The 18,870-nt window shown below is 52.8% G+C and overlaps 1 protein-coding gene across 2 annotated transcripts in view; it reads right to left on the minus strand.

Annotated features, from left to right (window-relative positions):
• C8H1orf21 (chromosome 8 C1orf21 homolog) overlaps window positions 1-1,832 on the minus strand; it is an 86,477-nt gene extending 84,645 nt beyond the window's left edge. Inside the window, exon 1 of one of the 2 annotated variants that reach the window (XM_064515573.1) lies at window positions 1,680-1,832. The gene's annotated coding sequence lies outside the window, so the exon portion shown is untranslated. The remainder of the gene's footprint in view (window positions 1-1,679) is intronic. The other variant, XM_064515574.1, reaches the window with a different exon arrangement.
• Between the last annotated feature and the right edge of the window lie 17,038 nt (window positions 1,833-18,870).

Below are 18,870 nucleotides of genomic sequence, written 5' to 3' on the forward strand. Positions count from 1 at the left end.
ACCCGGCATCACTGCTGTAACCACCGGTCCCAAAGCCCAACACAACCAACTCCCTAAGCCAGACGGCCGCTAAAACCCGCCCTGGCTCCTCGCTCACCAACACAAAAGCAAGTGCTGCAGTTCGAGTCACGGCCGAAAGATGCTGTTTCCCTGCTGCACGAAGGAAACGTGGGATGTAAAGCACAACTTTTCAACCTGTTCACGAAGCAGCTGGGGGCGGTGCGTTGAAAGCGAAGCAAAAGAACAATTCGGGGACCAAGCCACTGTTTTCACCGACTGACGCTGCCTTTATCGGAATCCACGCTTCTTCGCTTAAAGCTACTTAAACACAATTTTGCAGTTCTGCTCCCTGCATCCTTCCACATCCCCCCCCCCAAATGTTGCACCAGATACCTTAAAAAGATCGACTTTGGCAGCAACTTCAAACTGCATCGCTGAAGTCACTCCTTGGCATACAGCAAAGCTTTTGTACTCGAGCGGTCCTGAGCCGAGGGAGGGACGGAGGGACAGGGAGCCGCGTGAGCCTCGCTTCTCCCTGCGCGTCAACATGGGGTTGCATGCAACCACCCGAAGGCAGCAGCCGTAACGGGGTCCGTCTCGGAAAGCCGCCTGTCAGCGGGGCAGCGGCAGACCTCATTGCAAATACACGAGTTATCTTTATACGCAGCCCAAGACCCGCTAACGTCCCGAACGCCGTGCTTTTCCACGGGAAAAGGTGAGAAGGAAGACGTTCTCGCGGCACGCAGGCGGGATGGCGGGGGCGAGCGCTTCGGGCGGCAAGCCCCGGAGCAGGCGAAGGCGAAGACCTCCCGCGGCGCGCAGCTGCGCCGGGAGCTCACCAAGGCGGCACGCTGCGAGCGCTACCGAGGCCTTCGGAGAACCGGGCGGACGCGGAGGTCGCAGGCCATCAGCGACCATCGAACACCAGAGCTTCAACACAACGCCCAGCCCAAACATCTCCTCGAGCAGCGACTGCCGGAAGGTTTACCGGGGCGGGGATGGCTCGGGCTACCGAGTTCGTACGCTCTTCCCTCCTCTCCGGAGGCCGGGCAACGTCAAGGCCGCGACGATGTTCCTTCCCCAAAGCGCCTTCTTGTATTGCGAGCTACCCAAAACCTGCCGGCACGTGGTTGGTTACGAGTTCGGCGCAAAGAGCAGAGCCGGCAGCGGAGCAACGCGTAGCCGCAGGGGTCTGAAAGTCCCCCCGGTCACACAGGACGGGAGGCAGACGGCGGGGAGAACAGCAAACAGCAACAACAACAAAAGCCCAAACAGCAGGAAAAAAACCAACCGCCGGGAAAGCAGCTTCGCGGAGCGTCGCTGGAAGGCGCAGGCGAAGCTGGTCTCGTCCTGCCCCCGCGCCGCCCCGCGCCAGCCGCCGCAGCGCCCGCCCCAGCCCCGGCCCCGGCCCCGGCCCCGCCGAGCGCCTTGTCCCACCGCCCCCCCCGGGGCGGCCGCGAACGCGCAACTTGCCGCCGGGGGGGAAAAAAGCCCGGGTTGGGGTTTGGGGTTTTTTTTTTTTCGGAGCAGGCTTTTTTGCACGGGAAAAGGGCGCGCGGCGCGGCACCCGCCGCCCCCGCCGCCGGCAGCCAGCGGCCTAACGCGGTGCCCGGCGCCGCTCCGCGCAGGCCCCCGCGGAGGGCCGCGGCTCGCCCCTCTCCCCCCCGGGCCCGGCTCACCTCAGCGGCCGCCGCCGCGGTGCGGCTCCCCCCGCCGGGGCTCGGCGACCGCTCGGCTCGGCTCGGCTCGGCGCGGCGAGCGGCTCCGCCGAAGCGCGCGGGCGCGGAGCGACGCGGGGCGGGGCCGGGGCGGGGCCAGCGCGGCGCGGGGGCGGGGCCGGCGGGGGCGGGGCCAGCGCGGCGCGGGGGCGGGGCCAGCGGGGGCGGGGGCGCGCCCGGCCGGCGGCGGCGGCTGTGGCGCCTTGGCGCGCTCCCGCGGCCACTGGCGTCGGCGTGTGGCGCGTAGCGCCTCACCTCTCCCTCTGCTTCCCAGGCACCCCCTCCTCCCGTTAAAATACCCCCCCCTTCAGAATGCCCCCTCCTCCCGTTAAAATGCCCCCACCTCCCGCTAAAACGCCCCGGGGCGGCGGGCGCCGGCACGCGGGGGCTGCACAAGCGGCAGCGCAGGCCGCGCGCGGGCCGAAGCAGCCCCGCGATCCACGCCGACGGTCCCTGTCCCTGTCCCTGTCCCTGTCCCCTGCCGCGTTCGCCCCCCGGCTCGGGGGCGCCTGTGTTTGCAGCGTTTCTGTAGTGATCTGGGAAACCTCCACAGACGCTTTCCCGCTGGCCGACTTACCCTTTCCCCACGGCTTTCACTCCAGCGATGGCAGCGCCGCGTTTTGGGTTACCTCGCCGAGCACCGCGTACCGCCACCGCGTTGCTCCGGGGCGAGAAGCCGTCGGGTCCCCGCGTGCCCCGAGCGCTGACGGCGCCGGGCACCGGCCACCCGGGACGGTCGGAGGAGGGGGAGCAGAGACCCCGAAGCCTCCTGGGCTTCTTGAGGCTTCTTCTCGCAAGGACTTCGCAGTTTGCTTGCAGATCGTGCCCGAATTTTCATCCAAAGACGCTTCTCCTTCGTCGTCGTAAAAACGTCACGCTTGGCTGTCACGTCCTTCCCCGTTTCCTCGCGCTCGTCTTGCTCATCTTCGAGAAGAGCCGCCCCGTCCTGTGCGGTTATTTTTAGGGGAAGCTGGAACAGGACAAGGAGGGGACACCAATTTCGGGTAGCCGGAGCACCGCGGGAAGCCACGGCCAGGGACGCTCGCCCCGGCTAGCGGAGCCTGGACTGCGTATCAGCCCCTTCCCCCGGCAACAAATATCCAAACATTACCTATAATAGTGGTTTTATTTATAATAACAGTGCCGGCCTGAATGGGAGTCAAGCGTCCTAAGAGGACAGTTAAAACAGTAGAAACATTATTGTGGCCTACTGAGGCGGCAAAGTTGTTCTGATTTCATCAGACTGCCGCAGGGAAATCGGGGAGGGGGACCCCACACGCTGTTGCTCACGTTGTGTCGATACAACAGTGCTTTTAGCGGTGTATCTGCCTGGTTTTTTCCTCGAGATGGGAAAACAACTCGCACGCATGCAGTTCAGGGTATACCGGCGCTGCGAGGTCTTGGCAAGCACCATCCCCGGGCCGGACAAGCCGTCGCGGCGAAGGCTCTTGACAGCCGGGGTGATTCAGCCCTTCTCCGCCCGCGGGGACCGGAGCGGGAGCAGTGCCGGGCTTGTCGGGACGCGAGGCGGCAGAGCCTCCCGGGCCCGGCGCCTCTGGTTCCCGCCCAGGGATCTTGCGGGCGCTGCGAAATTCCAAGGTGTCGCCCACGAAGCCGCTTTTACGAGCCGGCAGACCGGCCCCGGTGGGTGCTGGGCGGTGACTCCAGGCAGCGCGCGGCTGCCCGGGCCGGCGGGCCGCTTGGCGTCACCTCCTCTGTCCACCCGGCCTTGCCATTAGGCGAGGTGAGACCAGACAGGTCTTGGCTGTGGGCAACGAAGGGAAGAGGCACCAGCTCGGGAGCGCCATCGTCCAGGTGGAGTCAAGGGCCTGTTTGTGCCTCATTTCTTGTTATTCTCTTCTAATTTCCACGCTGAGGGAAGGAAGAGAAGAATATTTGTCGTCGTTACGCTGCTGTTATGGCAGGGAGTTTAACGGCATTCAAAGCAAGGCAAAGTTACGATTCCCGTAGAAACCATAACGCGGTCCAAAACACCGAGCTCTTCTGGCACGGTGTTGCTGTGCACCTTCACGGAAAACATTATACTGAGGAAAAGCACGCGTTAGAGTCGATATGGGAACTGTTACTTGGAATTTCACAGCTTGTGTGAATACACAATTAACTCCAATTCCTTTTGTGATTGTAGTTTTTGTGCGTAGGCTACGCTACGGGGCTGTAGGCTAGGATTTGCCTGGCTCAACAGTAGCATCTCGTAGGTAGAGGTCCGTCGGCTAGTCTGTCCTGGCTCCTTTGCCAGTCTGTAGGGAGAAACGAGGACCTCCAGAGGCTGGTTTATCCGACTGTCTTAGATGAACATCTTCAGATGACGTGGATGACCTCCCAGAAGCGTCTGTTTTACCAGGATGACCAGCACCCACACGGGCATCGAATTCTTGATGTCTGCACCAAGCAAGGCGAATCCCCTCCTCAGGGTGCAGCTCCGGGATCTCTGTTAAGGCAACCACTCCGCTGCCGTTTTAGGGAGCTTCCCCTGAAGAAACACATACAATGTTTTGCCTCTCGTGCTTGCCAACTTTGCCAGTGTCCCTTTATTCGCCTTCGTCCAGCCCCATCATTTTTGCCGTCGTTCAATGTGGAAAATGCGGAAATCCAACCACTTCAGCGGCAATTGCTGCGAGGAGGAGCATCCTCAGCTGGGTACCCAAACTTGTTTGCTCTCCAGGATGCTGCAAGGGTTCTCACTTGGAGGAAGAAGAAAAAGAGTTAGTGGAAAGAAGGATGCTGTTGCCAAAAAGACGGAGAGGCTATTGCCAGCAGTCTTCTCCCAATGATCTCCGGAGCTTAGAGGCAGGGAGAGGAGCTGGAGAAGTGAGCTATCACCGACTTCTCCCCCTATCTGTTATGGGGCAGGAAAGTATTAACATCCTTTTTAAAAGAGCCAAGTAATGGTATAGCTTGGTAGAAATAACTTTTTGCTTATGTTATGTTGCAACGTTTGCGGTGTTGTAAGAAGTGGCATAAGGGATTTTGCTTTATTTGTGGAGTCATATGTCTGTTCTGTAGCTGGTTGTGCCCTAACTGATTAGGATAGCAAAACGGGGAATTAACAGGCAGGTAGCTGAGACTGCGCTTTAAGAAAATCTGCAGCAAAGTCACCGTGATTAAAAACGGTAAATTGCTTAGGAGTCTTACTCTGGATAAATGTTGTTTGGTTTGAGGCCATATCAGAATTAGCGTTTCCATTAAACTGTGTTAAAATGTCACACGTAGTTTGGGTGGTATTTACTCATGTTTAATCAGAATGAAGAAATGGCCTCTCTGTCGCTTGGAGCCCATGTCCAAACGACAGGGACTATTTTGGATCTAGAAATCCAAATCCAGTGTTCAGCTCGAAAATTGGTACAGCCTGGTGAGAGGCCGTGACGTGGCTCAACGTTGGTTAAAAACGGCAGGGAAGCAGTTTGACGGTCACGAACCTGTAAAGGGCAGTACTGAAAAGTCGTGCTGCGTTAAGCTTGTCAAGGCAATTAGTCAGCGTGGCACAGCGACGGCTCAGCGCGGTTCTGCTGCCGGCGGCACCAGAAGGCCGTCCAGATGCGAGTCCCCTGTTGCTAAGCATGAAAACAGAACCAACATCTTTGGGGTGTTTTCACAAAATTCAGTTATATCCATTTTTTGAATCAAGTTTGGAAGTCCAAATCTCTCTGTTTGTGAAGTGGGATGTGTGCTCAGTCTTTTCCCCAGCTTCTTCCTTTCCCGAGCAGCAAGGACGGACTGGTGGAAAGCCACGTTAGGTCCACAGGGAAGGCTGGACTTCTTGCCCAGCCTTGCCTGTCCCTGTTTTGGTCTAACCTGTATCTGAAGAAGTGCCCAGAAAATCTCCCGGAGTCCCTCGTTCTCATGCGAGATGCCCAATGGACCGAGTGGGGTGGCCATCTCCTGCGCCCCAACACGAAGGTCCAAATACGGACCTTTGCAAGGAGGAGAGTCGAGTCTGCATGTGGGTGAACTTGTGTATTGCGGCGAACTAACCAAATGGCAAAGAAGAGCTTATAACGTATGTTTGTCACCAGAGAGCATGGGGAATGGAAAGCAATCTGACCTTAGAGGGTGGAAAAGAGAGACATTTTTCCAACAATTTTTTTTATTTTTCCATCTAACCCCGTGACTCAGCGGACATTACTGTATTGCAAAACTGGCCCAGGATCACTAACGACTTCCTCAAGCTGCTGGGCCACCCAAGGGGTAGGAGTCCGGCCCGTGACTGCGTGAAGCTGGGTGTATTAATACCCACGTGGCTGATCAAGCTACGTGTAAAGATAACGCAGCCTTTCCTCAGCAGGAGGCAAGAGGTGAAAGACTTGCTGCCACGAAAAAGAAGGGAAAAGGAAAAGAAGGGAAAGCTGCAACTATAATACGGTTTGCCCACTTCCCTGTTTATTGCTAGTTTACTGCTGACTGGTGAAACAGGTTTTTTTCTGGCCTTTTTAACAGGCACCAAATGCTCAACTCAGCTTCGGAGCCACCTGCCCTCTCGTCCTCCCTTTCAGGAGCTAGCTACCTCCACTCGTCGTACTCCATTTAACGGGATTGAAGTGTAGTCTGTTCTTCTCAAACTGTGACCAGGAGGGAGTCTGAACGCCTCACGTAAGCTCCTTATGTGTTTGTGTGTACGATGGAGAAGTCCTGGACCAGCTTCACCCTTGCTGTAGCTCCGTGGTGTTGGACGGAGACAAATCCAGCCTGGTTACTCCAGGACTAAGAGCTGGGGTCCCAGCCTGGCCTCTGCCCTGGCCTTGGTCGTGCGTGACATTAACTTCAGTCATTCAGCTTGTCAGTCCCCGACGAAACAGGAATAAATACTTCTTGGCTCCTCACCTGGCTGGTGCAAAGTTTGATTTTGCTGTATTTGAAGAGCACTTTGAAGCTCTAAATCCCTGGTGTTGTGACTTGTTTCAACATGCATGCCCGACTGGTAAGCCACGGTCTAAATGCCAAGCTCTCGTCTCGGTCACAGCGGGATTAAGGATACTGGAAGCGACTCAGAAATGCGACCGGTTCAGAGCCCTTAAAAGACACCAGATGCAAGTGAAGCCAACAAAAAACCTGCGTACCACAGAGCAGCATTGCAAAAGGCTCTCGTAACAATAAATGTGGAATATGATTTCTGTTGCAGGGGAAGCTCTCAATGTCCTGCTCTGGCAAAAAGTTGTATGTAAATTATAAAATCTTTTCCAAGCTGTTCTATAAATACGTACACCTTGCAGGCTAAGATACGAGTTGGAGACTGTTACCCAATCTGCCCTGGAGCAGGCCAAGAGAGTAGATCTGCTGCTGAAGGGGAAGGCCGTTTTCCAAGATTTACGGACTGGAAATGTTTTATTTAGAGTCCAGGGAAGGAGTCCATACTCCTCGCGCAGAATGAGTATGCAGCGTGCAGGGTTGGGTCCTCGTTGGTTTTGGGTGACTGTCAAAAGAAAACGGATCATCCCTGGAAGCTAAGAGGGTTCAGGCATCTTTAGGTCCGGTCCCATCCACCACCGGGTGATCCTGCGAGATGGTCTTAGACACGTCTTTTCTGTTCTCACGCGCTGGGGACTGACCAGGGAGTTTTTGAAACCTTAGCTCTGAGCTAAGAAAGCACATATGAAACACAGAGAAAGAATATTTAGATATCACTTACAATTCACAAACAAGCTTCTGCCATTAACTGCGAGCTTTTTCTGCTTCCTGCTTTCATCTAGTTGAATCTAATCTAGCTGAGATACAGGACCTCATCTCCAAATGCTTTATATGCCCTAAGCAATGTGCGAGGGTAAGGAACATTTTTTTGGTGTGTGTATTCTCAAAGTCTCATTAAAGGTAGCACTAATATTTACTTGTTTGCATTTCAAACGAAAGGGAGTCTATTTAATACCATGAGCAATTTGGTCAATATTGGCACAGTTCAAATGCCAAGTGGAAAGTCAGATATTTTCATTAACCCCAGTGCTCTATACAGTGCCTCCATACAGCGCCGCAGTTTTTCTCGGAGACTGGGTGTTTTCTGTCGTCATAGTGTGACCAGGGCTGCAAAGGAAGTGCAGCTGGCAAAACTGGCTGCTAAAATCTCCTGAACTAGGTCCTAAAAGTGCCTCCAGCGAGCTTTACTCTTCATCGCAGTCGCCTCTGTCCCAGCAACCAACTTGCCCGTGCAAGCTGTCCATTAGGCATCTTCTCTTCCTCCTCCTGCTCCACCTTCTCCGGCTGAGCCCCATAAATCCTCAGCTCCATGTGGGAGACGCCAGTTTTTGCCAGTTTTTTTTCCTCCTCTTGGCCCTGCCGCCAGCCCCTTACCGCAGCATAGGCTTCGTGTGACTATAACTTTGCATTCATAAAATGTGGTTAGCTGGGAAGAGAAATGCAAAAATACAGACTGCCAAATTTTACTACTCCTCTCATTCCTCTATTCATTCATCGGTACTCTTGTGAAGGCACACGATGCATTATGCTGCTCAGCACGTTTTCTGCAGCAGGCATCACGCTCTCTTGCGGAGAGCAGTGGATTTATTCCTCAAAGAGCTCGGTGGAAGGGGAGTTCAGAGTTTCCCGTGGAAGAGGGGGACGAGCTAAGGCACAGGGAAATAAGGTGGCTCGCCCAAGGAATCGGTGACAGAAGAGTGGGAGGGCAAGTCCCGCCTGCCAAGGAAGGCATTAATCTGGACTAGAGGAACCGCGTGAGATGGCTCAGTTGCAGATGATGAAAGGGTTGGGAGGCGAGTCAAAGCTGGCCTGGAGTATGGGTGGTGCAAGAGAGAGGGAGGAACTGTATTTTCTGAAAGGACTCACAAGAAAATGCCTGCGCGTAGGTAGCTGAAAGGACCTGCGTAGGGCTAGGACGTATCTGACGGAGGATCCGGAGAGCGCGAATCGCGAGGTCACCTCCGCATGGCTCAAGCGCGCTGCTGGGTTGGGGCGCTCAGAACCTCACGAGGAATTCGACTATTCGTAAGAATTTCGTAAAGCCAGTCTACACTAGATCAGGTCCGTAATCCATCTAGGTTGGTATTTCACCCTTCAAAAGTAGCAAATCATTCACAAGAAGTCCGACCTCTCAACTCCATGCCTTGTATTCAGCCACCAAAACATGCTTCTGTCTGGGGATCACCTGATGTTCCTCCCCGGAGTTTACCTCGTATGCACGTTGGCATCACTAGGGTAAAAACCATGTACAAAACCAAGAAGGAAGTGTGTCTGAGTGGCAGGAAGAAACTCCCCCCTCAGCGATGACTCACTGAGCAACTGTTATTTCTCTGGGATCAGGGTTTTGTGGTGCTCCACGAAATAATAGAATATAGGTATATAGAGAGATATATAAAGAAATATTGTGTTGCCTGAGAAAACTCCGGGGCTGTATCATCCAGTATCCGAGGCAGTTAATCCATACCTTCCTTTTAACTGTGTCTAACTGCTTCTGCACGGCGACTGTATAGGGATGAGTAAAGCCGAGAGGAATTGGCGCCAGCTTATTTTTCCCGAGGACATTTCAGATGGCTCCTGTTTCCACCTGGGCTACAGCTTGGGAGAAGAAAGAGCTTCACAGGGTCTTTTCTGGTCTTTGCCTGATCCCCACCTCCTGGTGACCACGGCCCCGGCTGTGGATTGAAATGTGCTCTCTGAATAAATACGTGAAAGACAGCGTCCCCACTCAACATGAAGCAACTGCCCCTTCTGCTATTTGCGGCGTTCGCACAGAGGCATTTTCTAATTTTATTAACAAAAACAACCCTGCCCTCTTGCAGTCAGCTTTAATTTACCGCCACCCCACCACAAAATTTCCTCTGGAGGGAGGAGGAATAAACCTCTAGAAAGAAAGACTGTTGATACAGCTAGTCCAGTAAAATGTAAGCGAAATGCAGTTCTAAAGGAGTATTTCAGAGCAGTCGGATGTATCGCGAACACGAGGCCTTTGAAGCTGGCAAGGGAACTGGCTGCCTCCAGCGTTTAGCTCACTGAGCATCCCTCTTTGAGACGTGGTCGTGGGAGAAACCGATGCTTTACAAAGATGAACTTTTTGATTTGCAAAGGAAAGAGGGACTGGCACACACAAACATTTTGAGACCTAAAAGAAGAATCTTTTTGGAAAATTGCGTATTTAATTAGCTTTATTGCTTCAGCATGCAAAAAAAAAGTCTTGAGCGATGTTAGAAGTGTTCCTGTGCATTTGCCATCCCTCACTAAACTATTGTTGAGCTAATTGCAAGTCCGTTACCGAAATTAAATGTTTCAGTACAGTTTAGTCTTTCAAACAACATAAAGGACACAGCGTCCTTTTCATCCTGAGGAGTTGCTAGCAGTGCTCTGACACCAGTTTACAGCAAGCAAGCATCTAAAATAAAGTTTCAGAACAAGCACGATGAAATTCTGCATATTGCTGCGGCCGCGCTTCAGCTGTAACTTTTTAAATCCCATGCTGCAGCAGTTCGTCACTGGGAAGAAGTGAAAGCGGGTGAATAAAGATGCCCTTTTCCTGGTAATTTTACATTATGGAACACAGCTCATGAACAGAGTCGTTCAGGGGTAGGAAAAAAAAGCCTTGAGCAGTTCAAGCTTTTATTGACTGCAATCGAGAGGCGATACTGAAAATGATATTTAGAAGAACAAAACAATACATTAAGCAGCGAAGAACACAGCAGTGAAAGTGCCTCTAATGCAGAGGCAAAGCTTTTTCTTTGGCACACAGAATTTTTACTTTAAAACACCATGTTATTAGTCCCTGCTGACAGGGTGAATTCAGATAATGCACCAACGGAGAGGGAAGGGATCGCAACCCGCTTTGAGGAATAATAAATACACAACAGGGACAGTTTACGCGAGCCTTCGGAGATGGCCACAAAGTGCAATCAGGAGACGTTCGCATGGAGAGAGGGACCAGGCTTCCCACCGTTTCGTGGAAACGTATTTGAAAGAGCTTAACGGTACCCACGTTTGGGATGCGCTGGCGCAACCCTATTAATTAATTAGCTCTTCCTCCCCAGGCATAGTCACATAGATACAAACCTAGCGTAGGGACCAGACGTGATGCTCGGCCCTGCAGAGGAGGAAAGGGTACTAAAAACGCGGTGGGAAAAGAAGGAATAACTTACGGCTTGGGCGTAAGCAAACAGTTACACAGGGGACCGTGCGGGATCTGCATCCCGGGAAGCTGCGGCCCAGTGTGTGTGCATTTCGTTGTTTCTTTGCAGTCTTTCTATCTGACATTGTGCAAAGGAATATGTATTCTAGAGAACGACCTCATTCGAATACCGATTGGTTTTATAGAGAGTGGGAGGTTTTCAGTGACATAGAAGAACATAGCAGCTAAAAAGTGTTAAAATAGTTCCCACTTGCAATGCATGTTAACACAGAGGCATTTTCAGTAACGTTTTCAGGTGTTTTCTGGCATCTGAATCCTCCTTGTTGCCCTCCCTCCCTATATTTTTGGAAGGTGGTCTTTGAGATTTGGGAAGGGGTTGGTCAAAAGTCTCCTACATTATCGTGGGAAATTTTAAAGAAATATTTTTAACACCTTAGAGTGATAGGCATTTCTGATTTAACTCTAAAATTCGGAGAGAACTATTAATTCAGAAACTTCCAAGTTTCTCCCCTTGTGGAAGCACAGGTTCCTGGGAGATACCAAGCAGCAGCTCCTTAGCAGCATGGAGCAACATTTTGGAAGAATCGAAATCTCTTAATAATATTACGGTGAGGAGCAGCTAGCTGGACGCATACAACAACCAGGAGCTTGCCAAAAGCCTCACTGAGACCTATTTAGTATTCCTCATTCTTGTGATCACGTCAAGTTATTCAGCTTTTATGGTTTTGGACGGCTCTCCCGATGACGGCCCGTCTCTCGGCGACGTTTGGCAAGCGCAGCGTTACGTCGCAGGCAGCGAGGAGAAGGCGCCGTAGATGCGACGAAGCGTTGAGAAGATGTTGCTGCAGAGTCGCACGGCGAGGGCCAGCCAGGCGACTGCAGCTGAAAACCTGAAAGGCTGGGGAGCGAGAAGAGAGTCGTGAGCTGAGATGGGAGCATTGGGGTGGCTGCGGCTCCCTCTCGCGCTCGCCAGCGCCAGGTCTCGGCGTGTCGCACCGGCGAGAGTCCCCGTCCCTGTGACGGCTGGAGCGGGGTCTCCCAGCGAGACGCATACGGGTTACGAAACGTGCCACCGCTTGAAGAGCGCACTCGGTCACTCCTAGCTAGCGTTAGGGGCATTACCTCAACTCGCTTCTGCCCCCCTTTTTGCAGGAGATCAGCAAAAGGGAAGTAGAAGTGACTTCTTGAGGCTAGGGGAGGACGTATCCCTGGGAAGAGAGCGCTCTTGCAGCTCGCCGTGTAGGACTGGCACGGGCTCCTGCTGGGGATCGCTGTTTACATCCATCGCATCCTCACATGGTACCTTCTTGCTCCATGCGCTGACCCCTGAAAAGACGGTGCTGCTGATTGCAACCGCTCTTTCTGCAGTCGCTCAGCTCTTCAGTGCTGAATCCAAAGAAGCTGCCTGGAAATCTTCTGTAACTGCGTCATTTTCTGTAATTGTGTTTTCACTTACGCTGGGCTTCCACACAATGACAGCAGGCCTTTGAGCAAGGCCATCAAGAGATTAAAATGAGACATAGCCTTGGCAGCTTCCAGGGCACAAATGGAGTCTGTGGGCAATTGAGTAGATTAGGGAGAAACGTAATTTTGTTTGTAGCAGGAAAGTGCTAAGGGGCAAGGAGAAGTTTTGAGGGCTGAGCAAACCACTCCAGAAATGTATGCGCCCTCTTGATCCAACTAGGATTGAATATTTTTTCCTTTTGATTGTCCAGTCTCTTTTGGATAAAAATTGCAACTCAATAGGAGGAAAGACATTTTTATCATGATGGTGGGGAAATACTGGCCTAGGTCGCCCAGAGAGGCTGTGTAACCTTCATCCTTGGAGATATCCAAAACTCAGCTGGACACAGGCCTAAGCAACCTGCTGTAACTGGACCTGCTTTGAGTGGGAGGTTGGGGTGGACGGTCTCTGGAGGTCCCTTCCAACCTACATCCTTCCATGCCAGCAGTAATTTTTTTTTTCATTTGCATGTCAAATACTAGCAGAGATCGATTTGTACAATGCTGAGTGACATTACCTGTTAATGTTGCATTCTGCAAAGGTTTCAGCAAGATCTCTCTGTATATTATCTTTATTATCGTCTTAAAATAAGAGCAAATACTGCTACAGTGGTTCAGGACTAGCTAGGTAGGTAGATGGACAGACAGGCACATGACAACCTTGATCTGAGTAGCTGCATGGGTGGCCGTGGCCTGAGGCACAGTAACTGGAGCGGGAGCAGCTGCTCAGAACTGAGCCCCCAGCTAAGTCCTGGAATTCGGACCTAGCAGGAGACGACATTAATTTGTTTAGGGGGACGTTGTTATATCACATCCAACAAAGCCGTGAACTGTGTTCAGGAGAAGGCGGTGTGTCAGAGGGACCCTGCAGGGCATCACGGATGACGGGTACCTGCAGCGTGAGAATCGCTTTGCTGCCAAGGCGTGGAAGGTGACACCACGCAGCAGCTGTCGATCACCATGCAGCGCTGCCACCCGCCCAGGACAGGGCCTGAAGAAGGCTGTGTTCCTCACCCAGATCCGTGTGAGACTTCTGTTTAGCACATCGGGATACAGAGGTTGGACTTTGGCTGAGAGACGTGGCGCGGCCCTCGCCTGTCCACACGTGCAAAGTGGGCCAGACCCGGGCAAACTTATTGGACCTTGGTCCCTGGAGGGGTCGCTGGGTTTTGCACCATGACAGTCTGAGGCTGCCCAGTCTTTTGCGAAGGCTGACGCTGAGATTTAACTGAAAAGTTACGTGAATTTTTTAAAAAATGTATATCCTTATGTTTACATTCCTACTAAGCCTAAAGTCAAACTCCTCCTATCCTGGTGACAGCTCAGATGCGAGCGAAGGGCCGAGTGAAAACTGCGTTGCGATTTCACTTGACAAGGCCACTTCAGACAAAAGAAATGCTGAACAAATAGCCTTGCGCAATGGGAACCGGTGAACTGCTGCTGAACCTTGCTGAGGGCTCCCTGCCAAAGGAAAGTTTGAAGCTACTCTCGTGTTCTGTTTTGGAAATCTCTCTGGTTTTAATGTCCGGCACTTGTATACCATTTTAAATGGAAAATGAAAAGTACTCGCTTATCTTTGCAGGGTATGACAGCCGATAGAAACTAAGACATCTGCCCAGGGCGCCTGCACTTCACAGCCTGCGTATCCTGCACGTTACACTCGAGCAGTGTAAACTTATGCCATATTAGGCCGTAGATGAAAAATAGGTGAGACGACGATTTTGCAGCATAACAGTGGTATCAGAGAAAATGCAAACATTCAGGTATATCAACCCGGGTGAGTGTTTTGCATTTGGACTGCAATCGCAGAGAGCTGGTCTAGCCCATGGTCTGGACAGCTTCCCAGGTTTACCAGCTTGGTTAGCCGCTGAAAGGCAAGCTTCGGGGGTAGAGGCAATGTCTTTTGTTAGGGGAGGTATAGTCAGAAGAAGCTGCCAGGCTTTCAGGCCCCCAAGTCCTTCTTCAAATTTTAAAATAGAACTGTAATTTCTCTACCTAATATAAATTAATTCCTGGCTAGACGTATGAACTCTGCAGTCAGGAAAAGGCTCTAGCATCCAGCCACCTTGGCATTACCTTCCGATGTGCCAGAAAAAGAACTGATGCCGTCACAGAAAAGCTGCAGTCTAATGCTCTTAAATATTCTAGTCATTACTATCTGCAGTAATTACAAAGAAAAAGAAGTCACTCAGAGAGGTCCAACCTCATAAAGTAAAATTAACTATCCAAAATGGAAAGTTGCCATCCTGATACTCTGATGACACCAATTAAAGCTGCAGAAAATGCAGCTCGCTGTTTGAGGCGAAAGAAGGACAGAGCCCCGGCCAAGTCGTTTTAAGGTATGCGCCGGTCGTTCATCAGCCTCTCAACTCGAGAGAGGTCTGACCTTCACATCCGAGGTTCAAATGCAAGTGTCCTGAGAGGCTGGAAGGTGCCAAGGTGCAGGCAGGGATGGGTCCCTCCCCTCCCCACCCACGGTTTTGAGTAAGACCCTTTCGGACGCCTGGTAGCAGCTCGAGGGATAGGGATCCCGCTGGGATAGGATCCTGCTAGTCGTGGTAGCCAAGTGCCAGTACAAATCCTTCTACGTGAAATGCCTTTGAAATCCCAAGGAGCTGTAGTGTAAATCTAACAGAAATTACACTGATGGTGCTGACCAGTGAATTTGTCTACTGAGGAGACGCTAGTTCAAACCCCACCGTCAAAGAGCTGGGTGAGCAGAACGAGCGTCCGTCAGTCCTTCTCGTTAAATCTTCCTTGGCAGAGGCGATTCGACGCTGAGGAGCTGTAAAAATAAATCACAAAGCAACTCAGCCTTCCACATGGGCCAGACTGCACCAAGCGGCAGGTATTTTAATACAAAATACGCCTGAATCCACCCACTTCTCAGAGATAATTGCCCACCTCCCATACTTCAGCTGACACCAGCTGAACTCTTTCCAGTGCTATGACATGCTCGGGGCTGTTTTCAGGAACAAATTATAAACATTTCTAGCTACAGGCTAAATACGACTTGGTTTGCCAAGTGCAGTCTCTCCCCTTGGTTTGCCAAGTGCAGCTGAAAGTGAGAACGTATTTACGCTGAAACAGGAAGACCCACGAACAACTTGCCCGGCTTGTCATCCCTTTTCTCTGCAAAAACACTAATCCACGACGCAAAATTGCCACGGGAACCAAGCGAAACACTGTTTTTCAGCATGAGAGCCCCTTATTTAAGCGCTGTCCTACTCCGATTAACTAGCACAGGCTCCTCTATTCCCTGCTCTTGCTGCCACTTAGGGCACTGAACGCGCTCTGCTGAAAGTGAAGAGCTGTGACGCAGTTTTCTCGCTGCTGGCTTTAAAAGCCAAATTAACTTACTGCGTCTTGGGCACGCTCTCCATTAGAAAGAGCGTATCTGCCAGATCAGCCCTACCTGCTCCATCCCATTAGCGGCAGCGCTGCTGAGAAGGTTCAGGATGGGAGAACATCCGGCCTGAGGTCTCTGAGCTGCCCAGCGCTGCTTAGTGTGCTGGGACAGCAGCAGAAAGCTGTAAAAGTCCCTTTTCGTCTCTTCAAGGAGCAAACAGCCGTAAGCTCACACGGATCGCGTCTACCGAACGAGAAGGTGGCCTTCAAAAGTGGAGCCGCGCTTGCCGACGTTGACAGCCGAGACCGGAGTATGGCCCTTTCTCACACTGTGGTCGCGGCAGTGTCCAAGAGGGAAGAGCTTGTGCCCGAGACCACGGCACCTGGATCCACAGGTGCAGCTGGAGTTGTGATGGGGATGCGGGAGTCCTCCCTCGTGCCGTCCGTGGTCCCTGCAGCCATCATCTGTGTCTTCTTTTAGCCTGGGCTGTCGCCCGGGCAGAAGACAGCCCACACTTTGGTTCCTCGGAGTTTCATGCGCAGGGTTTGGCTGGTCAGCACATCCATGGCTGCCAGCGTCTGCTGGAGACAACAGGTAGGAGGTACGTTCTCCTTCCCTTCCTTCCTGCAGGGGCATTAATAAAGTCACTTTTCTTCGCATGCTCCTTGATTGTTGCGAAATTCAGTGGAGTTTAATTTTTTTAAGATCTTCATCCTCTGCTAGTTTTGACTCAAGTCGTCCAGTGCTGCAGAAAGTGTTGCAGGAGGACTGGCAGATGGTCTGACTGCGTCGGCCTTGTTTCTGCAGAAAGCCACGGTAAGAGCTTTCTTCTCACCTGCACTTGGAAGCTGCCAGTTTGGGAATGTGCCAGAGGCCGCCTGACGGAAGGCTCCTTCTCCGTGCAATTACTTTCCCACGGATCCTAAAGGTGAGCTGTGAGGCCACTGATCCCACCGCAAACAGCGTGGTAGCAGCAGGAGCAGGAAACCTCCGTGGGGACAAAGTGCTCGGGAGCGACACGTGCTGCACGTCCGTCGCGGTGATCTGGTCCCAGCTGATCCCTAGATGAAAAGGAGTCGCCGAACGTCAGCCGCAGGCAGCTCGACCCCTTCCCATTAGTAGCTCTGGAAAAGGCAGCAGCTCGGAAGTTAGAAAAGGCCGTTTAGGGTGGCACAGCACGGCTCGAATTCGGCTGCCTCGCGAGTGCCTCTGGTTTTTAAACAGAGCCTTCCCTTAGTCTTTAACCGGACCCCTTAACGCCTGGTCAACGTGAGCCAACAGGGTAGCCTGCTTCCTCCTCGTTATTCAGGGTCGGATTTGGGGGCAAAGCCGTTTATTTTTAAACCAGATCAGTTCCAGGCCTGAGCTGACAGCCCGTCCCCGCAATGAGTTGTCCTGGCGCAAATCTGAGAATAGGGGCTGTGGCACAGAGGAAGGACTCGAGCAGCGGGTCACAGCGGCGTTTGGGAACCTCGGCTGCTTCTGCTGCTGAAGCCAAAGTCTTGTCAGAGCCCACATCAACCGCACATTCCTGGGGTGTCTCCTCCGGGAACCAAATGTGTGGGAACGTGTAATCGATGGCTGAGAGAGCTGATCTGAGCTGAATAAAAAACTTTAATTCTGGCACTTCGTAACATACGAGTGCTTGAATTCGCAAAGCTAATGCCACCAGTTCAACCTCGAGGTTTGTACGTATTTGGGCTTTTAAAAGGTAGCTGAGCTCCCTGCCCTGCCGCAAAATCCCACCACGGGCGTATCAGAACCCGCCGGGGCCGTCGGCAAGGCTGAAATCTTTCGGTGCGCTGCCCAAACCGTTGCTGCTTGTGCCTATGGGTAGCTGATGGCTGCTGTTGTCAAGCAGCTCGCAGAGGAGCTCTGCAGAGAGGGACGCGGGGGTCCTGGTGGACACCAAGTTGGACAGGAGCCAGCAACGTGCCCTTGCGGCAAAGCTGGCCCGCAGCACCCTGGGCTGCGTTGGGCTGCCAGCAGGTCGGGGAGGTGGTCCTGCCCCTCCGTCAGCGCTGGTGAGGCCACACCTGGAGTGCTGGGTCCAGTGCTGGGCTCCCCAGTACAAGGCAGGCGTGGAGCTACTGGAGTGAGTTCAGCAAAGGGCCGTGAAGATGGTTAAGGAACGGGAGCATCTCTCATACGAGGAGAAGCTGAGCGAGCCGGGACTGCTCAACCTGGAGAAGAGAAGGCTCAAGGGAGACCTGATCGATATGTATAAATACCTAATGGGAGGTTGTAAAGAAGATGGACACGCACTCTTCTCCATGGTGCCCGTGACAGCACAAGAGGCAATGGGCACAAACCGAAACACGGGAAATTCCACTTAAACATAAGAAAAAACTTTGACTGTGAGGGTGGTCAAATGCAGGAACAGGTTGCCCAGAGAGGTCGCGGAGGCTCCATCCTTGGAGATGTTTAAATCCCCGCTGGTCCTGGCAACCCGCTCTGGGTGGCCCTGCTTGAGCGGAGGCTGGACCAGGCGACCTCCAGAGATGCCTTCCCACCTTGGCCGTTCTGTGATTCAGCGACTTCTGTTCCCAGGCCTCACGAACTCGGTCTCTTCTGTACGCTGGCCAAAGCCATCCCTCCACGCCTTTCACCTCCCTGCCTCCCTTTTTAGGACCGTTTCTCTTTTAGTGGGCTGAGCACCCCTGCAAGTACTCTGCTCTCGCTGCACAGCGCAGAGCCTGTGGATCAGCTAGCCTCTGCTGTCCGCAAATAGCTGTGAAACCTTTCCACCCTGTGCTGGCCCTGCTTCCTTGCCCACCTCCTTTTACATCTCTTCCCTTCCCCTTCTCCTCACCCCACTGGTCCCCATGGACCGAGAGTCCCCCGAGCTTTGCCTGACCTCCGGCACTCCCGACCCTCTGGCTCCGTCTTCCCCTTTTTCCTTCCCTAGTTCGCAGCCCCCCTCTCCCCCCAAACATTTCCAGCTCGCCTCTTCCCACATCTTTATCCCTCTTCCAGCATCTTTATCTCACTTCGGCCCCTGCAGATGCCCCTTTTTGTCCCCTCCGCGTGCAGGTTGGATGTCCTCACCCGCTACTTAGGGGAAATAATCCACCGTGTCTCTACCGAGCATGTGCAAATCGCAATTTTTCAAAGGCTCATAACTTGGCCAAATTTGGGCAGTCTTTCCGAACGACGCGGAACGGAGGCAAACGCTCAGCACGGAAAATCTCAGCCCGAACAGTTCGCGTTTGGCAGCGTCCGGC

Source organism: Dromaius novaehollandiae, chromosome 8, assembly GCF_036370855.1.
Source record: "Dromaius novaehollandiae isolate bDroNov1 chromosome 8, bDroNov1.hap1, whole genome shotgun sequence".
In the NCBI taxonomy this organism is placed as follows: domain Eukaryota; kingdom Metazoa; phylum Chordata; class Aves; order Casuariiformes; family Dromaiidae; genus Dromaius; species Dromaius novaehollandiae.